The sequence below is a fragment of the Callithrix jacchus genome, chromosome 22 (genome assembly GCF_049354715.1).
Source record: "Callithrix jacchus isolate 240 chromosome 22, calJac240_pri, whole genome shotgun sequence".
NCBI lineage: Eukaryota > Metazoa > Chordata > Mammalia > Primates > Cebidae > Callithrix > Callithrix jacchus.
The window spans coordinates 49,039,348-49,046,862 of record NC_133523.1 but is presented as its reverse complement, the minus strand read 5'-3'; the positions used below and the strand labels follow the sequence as shown (position 1 = coordinate 49,046,862).

Genomic DNA, 7,515 nt, shown 5'->3' with positions numbered 1-7,515 from the left:
GTCGGCCTCTGAGCACTGAGGCAGGCTTCGGATTTGGTTTTTTGTTTTTCTGTGTGCTCGCTGGCAGCAGCGGATGGCTGACTTTCTAATCCTCTGTGGCCAACTGGACAGAGTCTTCCCCACCGCGGGCAAATCCACAGCTCCCCTTCCCACGCCCACCTTGTGCACTCGCTCAGTACTGACATTCTTGGAACTGCAGATTATCAGATGTAACTTTGTGTATTTTTTGGACTATCTAAATATTATTCAAAAGCTTTCCTAACTAAAGTGGAAGTTCCTTTCCTGTTTCCAGTGGGAGTTGCTTTAAACATGCAGAGAAAGCCCACGCCTCCCTGGAGATTGCTGTCCCCCGTTATCTTCTCCTCGCTGTAATCTTCTCTACAGCCTGGTGTTGATCTTTACATGCGTGCATGGACACGCATACCGACGCTCACACGCCTGCGCTCACACACCTGCATGCATGCACCCACACTCACGCACCTGCACTCACACACCTGCACTCACGCACCTGCACTCACACACCTGCACTCACACACCTGCAGTCACATGCCTGCACTCACCTGCCTGCATGTATGCACCCACACTCACGCACCTGCACTCACACACCTGCACTCACGCACCTGCACTCACACACCTGCAGTCACATGCCTGCACTCACCCGCCTGCATGCATGCACCCACACTCACGCACCTGCACTCACACACCTGCACTCACACACCTGCACTCACACACCTGCACTCACGCACATGCACTCACACACCTGCATGAAGGCACCTGCACTCACACATCTGCACTCACACGCCTGCACTCACACACCTGCACTCACGAACATGCACTCACACACCCACACTCACACATCTGCACTCACACGCCTGCGCTCACACACCTGCAGTCACATGCCTGCACTCACCCGCCTGCATGCATGCACCCACACTCACGCACCTGCACTCACACACCCACACGCACGTGCACTCACACACCTGCATGAAGGCACCTGCACTCACACATCTGCACTCACACGCCTGCACTCACACACCTGCAGTCACACACCTGCACTTACGTGCCTGCACACATACCTGCACTCACACACCTGCACTTACGTGCCTGCACTCACACACCTGCACTCACACACCTGCACTCACACACCTGCACTTACGTGCCTGCACACATACCTGCACTCACACACCTGCACTTACGTGCCTGCACTCACACACCTGCACTCACACACCTGCACTCACACACCTGCACTTACGTGCCTGCACACATACCTGCACTCACACACCTGCACTCACGAACATGCACTCACACACCTGCATGAAGGCACCTGCACTCACACATCTGCACTCACACGCCTGCACTCACACACCTGCACTTACGTGCCTGCACACATACCTGCACTCACACACCTGCACTCACACACCTGCACTTACGTGCCTGCACACATACCTGCACTCACACACCTGCACTCACACACCTGCACTCACATGCCTGCACTCTCGCGCCTGCACTCACACACCTGCACTTACGTGCCTGCACACATACCTGCACTCACACACCTGCACTCACACGCCTGTACTTACATGCACCTGATTTGCAAATGGGACCACATCATGCTTACGGTTAGGTAACCCGGTTTTTCTATTCCTTTATTATCAATTAGTTGTGGACATTTTTCCAGAAAAGTAAATGTCTGTATCCTACCGTATTCTCTCTCCATGGGCATATACTCTGTATTTTACCGTATTCTCTCTCCATGGGCATGTACTCTGTATTTTACCGTATTCTCTCTCCCTGGGCATATACTCTTCCCACACAGGTATTCATTCACCCTTTCAGCAAATCCTTTGGGAGCATGTAACATATGGGAAGTACTGTGCAGTACAGTGGTGACGAAAAAGGAAACAATCCATTCCTGGAGATACGGTCGTACACAAAAAGTGATGCAGGATCTAGTCTACCTCCTCAAAGTCTGGGTGTTAGGTAAAAATAAAGGAAGAAAGAAAGATATACTCCAGTGGAACTTTTAATGGGATATTTTAATAGAATGTGTTAAGTAGCTTCTAAACTTCAAAAAAGGAAATGCACACACACCAAAAAATAAAAATAAAACGAAATAAACTAGAAATGAAAAGAAAAACAGTGAGGAGAAAAAATGCTTTAAGACCGCAGTGATTCAGTGTTTTACTTGAGCAAGGACACATAAGTTAGATCAATAGAACAGGAAAGAAAAAAAGGTCTGAAAACCCACCCACATATACAGGAAGATTTTGCACGTAATAAAAAGTTACATTTTACAGCTCGCATCCGTTAACAGATACAGAGATAAATGGTGTGTCATGTTTACCCAACCGAATAATATTTAACAAGAAAATACATGAATTATTGAACCAGCGGACACTAGGGGTGAATCTCAAAATTGGAATTATCAGTGAAAGAAACCACACCGAGAGAGGACACGCTGAGTGTACAATTAGATTTATTTACAATTCTAGCCGGGCGCAGTGGCTCACACCTGTAATCCCAGCACTTTGGGAGGCCAAGGTGGATGGATCACCTGAGGTAGGAGTTCGAAAACAGCCTGACCAACATGGTGAAATCCCATCTCTACTAAACACAAAAATTAGCCGGGTGTGGTGGCACATGCCTGTAATCCCAGCTACTTGGGAGGCTGAAGCAGGAGAATCGCTTGAACCTGGGAGGCAGAGGTGGCAGTGAGCCGAGATCGTGTCATTGCACTCCAGCCTGGGCAACAAGAGGGAGACTCCATCTCAAAAAACAAAACAAAAAGAAGTGTTAAACAGTGCAACTAGCCTATAACAGCGGAAAGCTGATTAGTGACTGCCTGGGTGTGAGGAAGGGGTGGGTTGCAGGGACCCACGTGGAAACTTTTGGGATGGATGGGACGCGTTATGTTCGCTGTGACGACGGTTTCACAAGTTTACATGGATGTCAAAACACAACACACCATAAACTGATAACATGCTGTTTACGGTACCTCAATTATACCTAAATAAAATTGTAGTAGGGATATGTATTTCGAGACGGAGTTTTGCACTTGTTGCCCAGGCTGGAGTGCAGTGGCGTGATCTCAATTCACTGCAACATCTGCCTCCCGGGTTCAAGTGAGTCTCCTGCCTCAGTCTCCCAAGTAGCTGGGATTACAGGCGTCCACGACCGCACCCGGTGAATTTTTGTATTTTTGGTAGAGACTGGGTTTCTCCATGCTTGTCAAGCTAGTCTTGAACTCCTGTCCTCAGGTGATCTTCCCGCCTCAGCCTCCCAAGATGCAGGGATTACAGACTTGAGCCACCATGCCTGGCCAAGAAAATACATATTTTAAAACTCACAGTTTTTGCCTCAAAGGTCACAGTCAACAGAGTGACAGCCACCTATGGAATAGGATACCATATTTGCACATCATATATCTGAAAAGAGGTTCATATCCAGAGTATACAAAGACCTGTCGTAACTCAACAACAAAAAACTAACAATATGATTTTCAAATGGGCAGAGAGCTTAAACATTTCTCCAAAGAAGATATACTGATGGCCAACAGACACATGAAAAGGCACTCCACATCACTAATAATCAGGGAAATGGGAATCAAAACCACACCATCGCCATCAAGAAACAAAGCAACACATTTTCCCAAGGATATGGAGAAATTGGGACCCTCGTGCGCTGTTAATACACGAGGAAAACCGCATGGCACTTCCCCCAAAAATCAGGCATAGAATCACGATATGATCCAGGAATGCCACTTCTGGACGCAGTTAAAAACACTGGAAGCAGGAACTCATACCCCATGTTCACTGCGGCGTTGTTCACCATAGCTCAGAAGTAGAAGGTTTCACTGAAGAAGGAATGCGTCCATCTGTACAGTGGGAAAGTATTCATCTGTCCAAAGGGAGGACATCGCAGCACATGCTACGGAGACCTCACTTGACACTGGAAAAAAATAATGTAATAATGTGAGCTGTTTATCCTAGAATCTGTTACAACAATAGGTAAAATGATGAAAACAGTGGTCTCCTAAAATTGTATAACAGATAAAACGGGCTATGCACTAATGAGACTATAATTATATACGGGGACCACAATTTATGTAATACTTTGGGACTAACAACAATGATTTGTGTAATAATAAAATATTCCATGATAAAATTTGAATATTCCATTCTAGTAGAGTCAGACAGTGTGAACTATCATATGAACCACCAAAGTTATCCTCACACTAACAGGAGAAAGGCTTATTTAAAAAAAAAAAAAAGATGCATATCAGAGAAACTTGTTTGAAGCATTTGGTTATGTGTAATGTCAGGCAGAAGCAGAGCCATGCAGCTCTCCCTGTAGAACAAGCTCTTTTCTGCCATCTGCTGGGCATTTGTCATAACTATAGAAATTAGCTATCAAACATTTTACCTTTATTCTTAACGTGTGTATGATGCTAGCGGCACCGGCTTAGACACGGCCACCGTGCCCCGTGCAAAACCGGAGCGCACAGAGAGACACTGCATCCCTGCTTTCTCCAGTTCTCAGCCACTCCTCAGATCTTAACTTGTTATTGTAAGAAAAAAAATTATTTAGTGTCTATAGCACAGAATAATGTCTCCCCATGAGTCCTCATTCTGCTGACGTCCCAACATTCAAAACTCTTCAACTCAGTCCTTTTTTTTTTTTTGAGACGGAGTTTCGCTCTTGTTACCCAGGCTGGAGTGCAATGGCGCGATCTCAGCTCACGGCAACCTCCGCCTCCTGGGTTCAGGCAGTTCTCCCGCCTCAGCCTCCTGAGTAGCTGGGATTACAGGCACACACCACCGTGCCCAGCTAATTGTTTTTTTGTAATTTTAGTAGAGATGGTGTTTCACCACGTTGACCAGGATGGTCTCGATCTCTTGACCTCGTGATCCACCCGCCTCGCCGTAAAATGCATTTTCTTTATAGTGGGCCTTCATTATTTAAAGACTAGAGATGAGGGCATCATGGACTTCTTCATAGAGAACCCCAGTAGTAGAAGGACACCCTATCACTAGCAGGCCCCAGGCAGTTTTGGGTCAGGCCACCTTGCAAAATGCTCAGTAGAACAGAACTCGCTCCCTCTGGGCAGACTCTGCAAGCGAAAGGGACAGGGCTTCTGTGTCAGTTACCAGTCTATTCCTTCCCAGATTCTAAGTCCACCCATTCGGTGCTGGCTCAAAAATAACAGGGCTGTCCGGGCTCCTTTGCAGCTAGCGCAGTGCTAAGCTCAGCCACTAGAGGGGGGCGGGAGGGATATCACAGGAGGAAGAGATGCCACTGTGCCGCCATCTTTCTTCCTGCTCCTGTTGGGGCCTGTCAATCCCACAAGAATGGGGCCCCCTGGCATGTTTGCGGCCCCAGCTCCTGCCCACGACTGCCTCACCACAGCCCTCTCCATACCCCAGCCACCAGCCTTGGCCCCTGCACCCCGGTTAGCTGCCTCCTACTTCCCCGGAGACCGTGGTCCAGCCCTGGAACAACCAGAGGCCTCAACCAGACCCCCCAGTGAGGTTCCTACCTCCACTGTCGCCTTGCTCCTCCCTTGGCATAACTAAAAGTCTGACTGCTTTTTAATGTTTCTTGTCACCTGGCAGCTGGACAAACTGATAAGCCTGGGTGCTTCCTCTTCTAGTGCCCGTGGGGAGTTCATACTCTGTGCTGTAGCCCTGGCTGTGGAAACCCCCCAGCAGCCCCCTTTCTCTGCCCTCTCAAGGTACATTCAGACCATTTTGGGAAAGCCCAGTCTGCTCTCTTTAGAAATCCTGTTATGTAATAAGCTTCATACGCTCTTGGAGAGTGTGTGTGTATGTGGATATGTGTGTGTCATCAGTCTTCACATTCGAACTCCATTTTGGGTGACGTAATCCTTTTTCTCCAGGGTGGTCCCACCGTTTGCCTTGTTTTTTGTTTTTTTTTATTTTTTATTTTTTTTTGAGACAGAGTTTCGCTCTTGTTGCCCAGGCTGGAGTGCAATGGTGCGATCTCGGCTCACCGCAACCTCCGCCTCCTGGGTTCAGGCAATTCTCCTGCCTCAGCCTCCCGAGGAGCTGGGATTACAGGCACGCGCCACCATGCCCAGCTAATTTTTGTATTTTTAGTACAGACGGGGGTTTCACCATGTTGACCAGGATGGTCTCGATCTCTTGATCTCGTGATCCACCCGCCTCGGCCTCCCAAAGTGCTGGGATTACAGGCGTGAGCCATCGTGCCCGGCCAACGTTTGCCTTGTTACAGCCTCTCACCTGCTCAAGCCAGGGTTGGGTAGGTGCACCTGAAATCCGTCAGTTCTCCTTTTTCTCTCCCAGAAAACCATAAGAGAATCTTGATTTCTCCCATATCCTCTTCTACCCAGCACCCTCCAATCCATTTTCACTGGACAGGCACGCCGAGCTTTAAGTCAGGTAGACCTAATTGTACTGTTACAGTCTTTAAAATTTGTCAGTGGATTCCCATTCCTCCGAGAAGCTTTCCTCCCTAGGCATCCTTCCTTCAGAGGTCTTTTTTCTTTAAAGTTAGGCCCATGTTGTGGTTAACAATCATCTGGGAGGTCAGAAAGCTTTTCTCCATAAGGCAGCGAAGAACATATATTTTATGTTTTGCACGCTCTTTGTTCTCCCTTGGATATTTTTCTCTGGTTTGCTCATATGACAACTCTTAACATAGAAAACAATTCTTGTCCAGGTGTGCTGATTCACACCTATAATTGCAGCATTTTGGGAGGCCAATCATTTGAGCTCAGGACTTTGTGACTAGCCTGGGCAACATAGTGAGACCCTGTCGCTGTAAAAAAGAAACTAAGAAATTAGCCAGGCTGACCGGGTACGATGGCTTGGACTGGCTTATTTCACTTAACATAATCACCTGCTGGAAGCTCGGGCCCAGGAAGTCAAGGCCTCAGTAAGCTATGAACATGCTGCTGCACTCTATCCTGACAGGCAGAGTAAGACCCTGTCGGAGAAAAAAAAAAAAAAAAAATCCTATTTTCTAGCTTGTGGACTGTTGAAACCAGGCAGCAGGTCATTGTGTGCCAGTCCCTGCTCCATATGAAGTGCTACTTGTGCAAATTGCTGTGGGCTTTTTCTCTTGATTGGACCCTGAGTGATTCAGCTTCTCGTGCAGTTTCTCCTCCAAAACTCCCCAGTCATTTTTCCCCAGAGAAAGAATACATTAGAAAGTGGATAAAGGCCAAAAGTCCAAAACGAGTGCATCTCCAGCTGCACAGAAAAGCACCAAGAGTGGGCCGTACACATCCCCATTCCACACAGTTAAACGTCACGGAGGAGAGTGGGCCGTGCACATCCACATTCAACACAGTTAAACGTCACGGAGGAGAGTGGGCCGTGCACATCCCCATTGAACACAGTTAAACGTCACGGAGGAGAGTGGGCCGTGCACATCCCCATTCAACACAGTTAAACGTCACGGAGGAGAGTGGGCCATACACATCCCCATTCCACACAGTTAAACGTCACGGAGGAGAGTGGGCCGTGCACATCC

The 7,515-nt window shown here is 47.9% G+C and overlaps 2 protein-coding genes across 16 annotated transcripts in view; both read left to right on the top strand.

Moving 5' to 3' along the window:
• The window catches only part of LOC100405843 (zinc finger and SCAN domain-containing protein 5A-like), a 128,615-nt gene that overhangs the window by 77,624 nt on the left and 43,476 nt on the right, over positions 1-7,515 (top strand). The gene's annotated exons all lie outside the window — the stretch shown is intronic.
• LOC100402578 (zinc finger and SCAN domain-containing protein 5A) overlaps positions 1-7,515 on the top strand; it is a 112,217-nt gene that overhangs the window by 77,624 nt on the left and 27,078 nt on the right. The window lies entirely within an intron of this gene.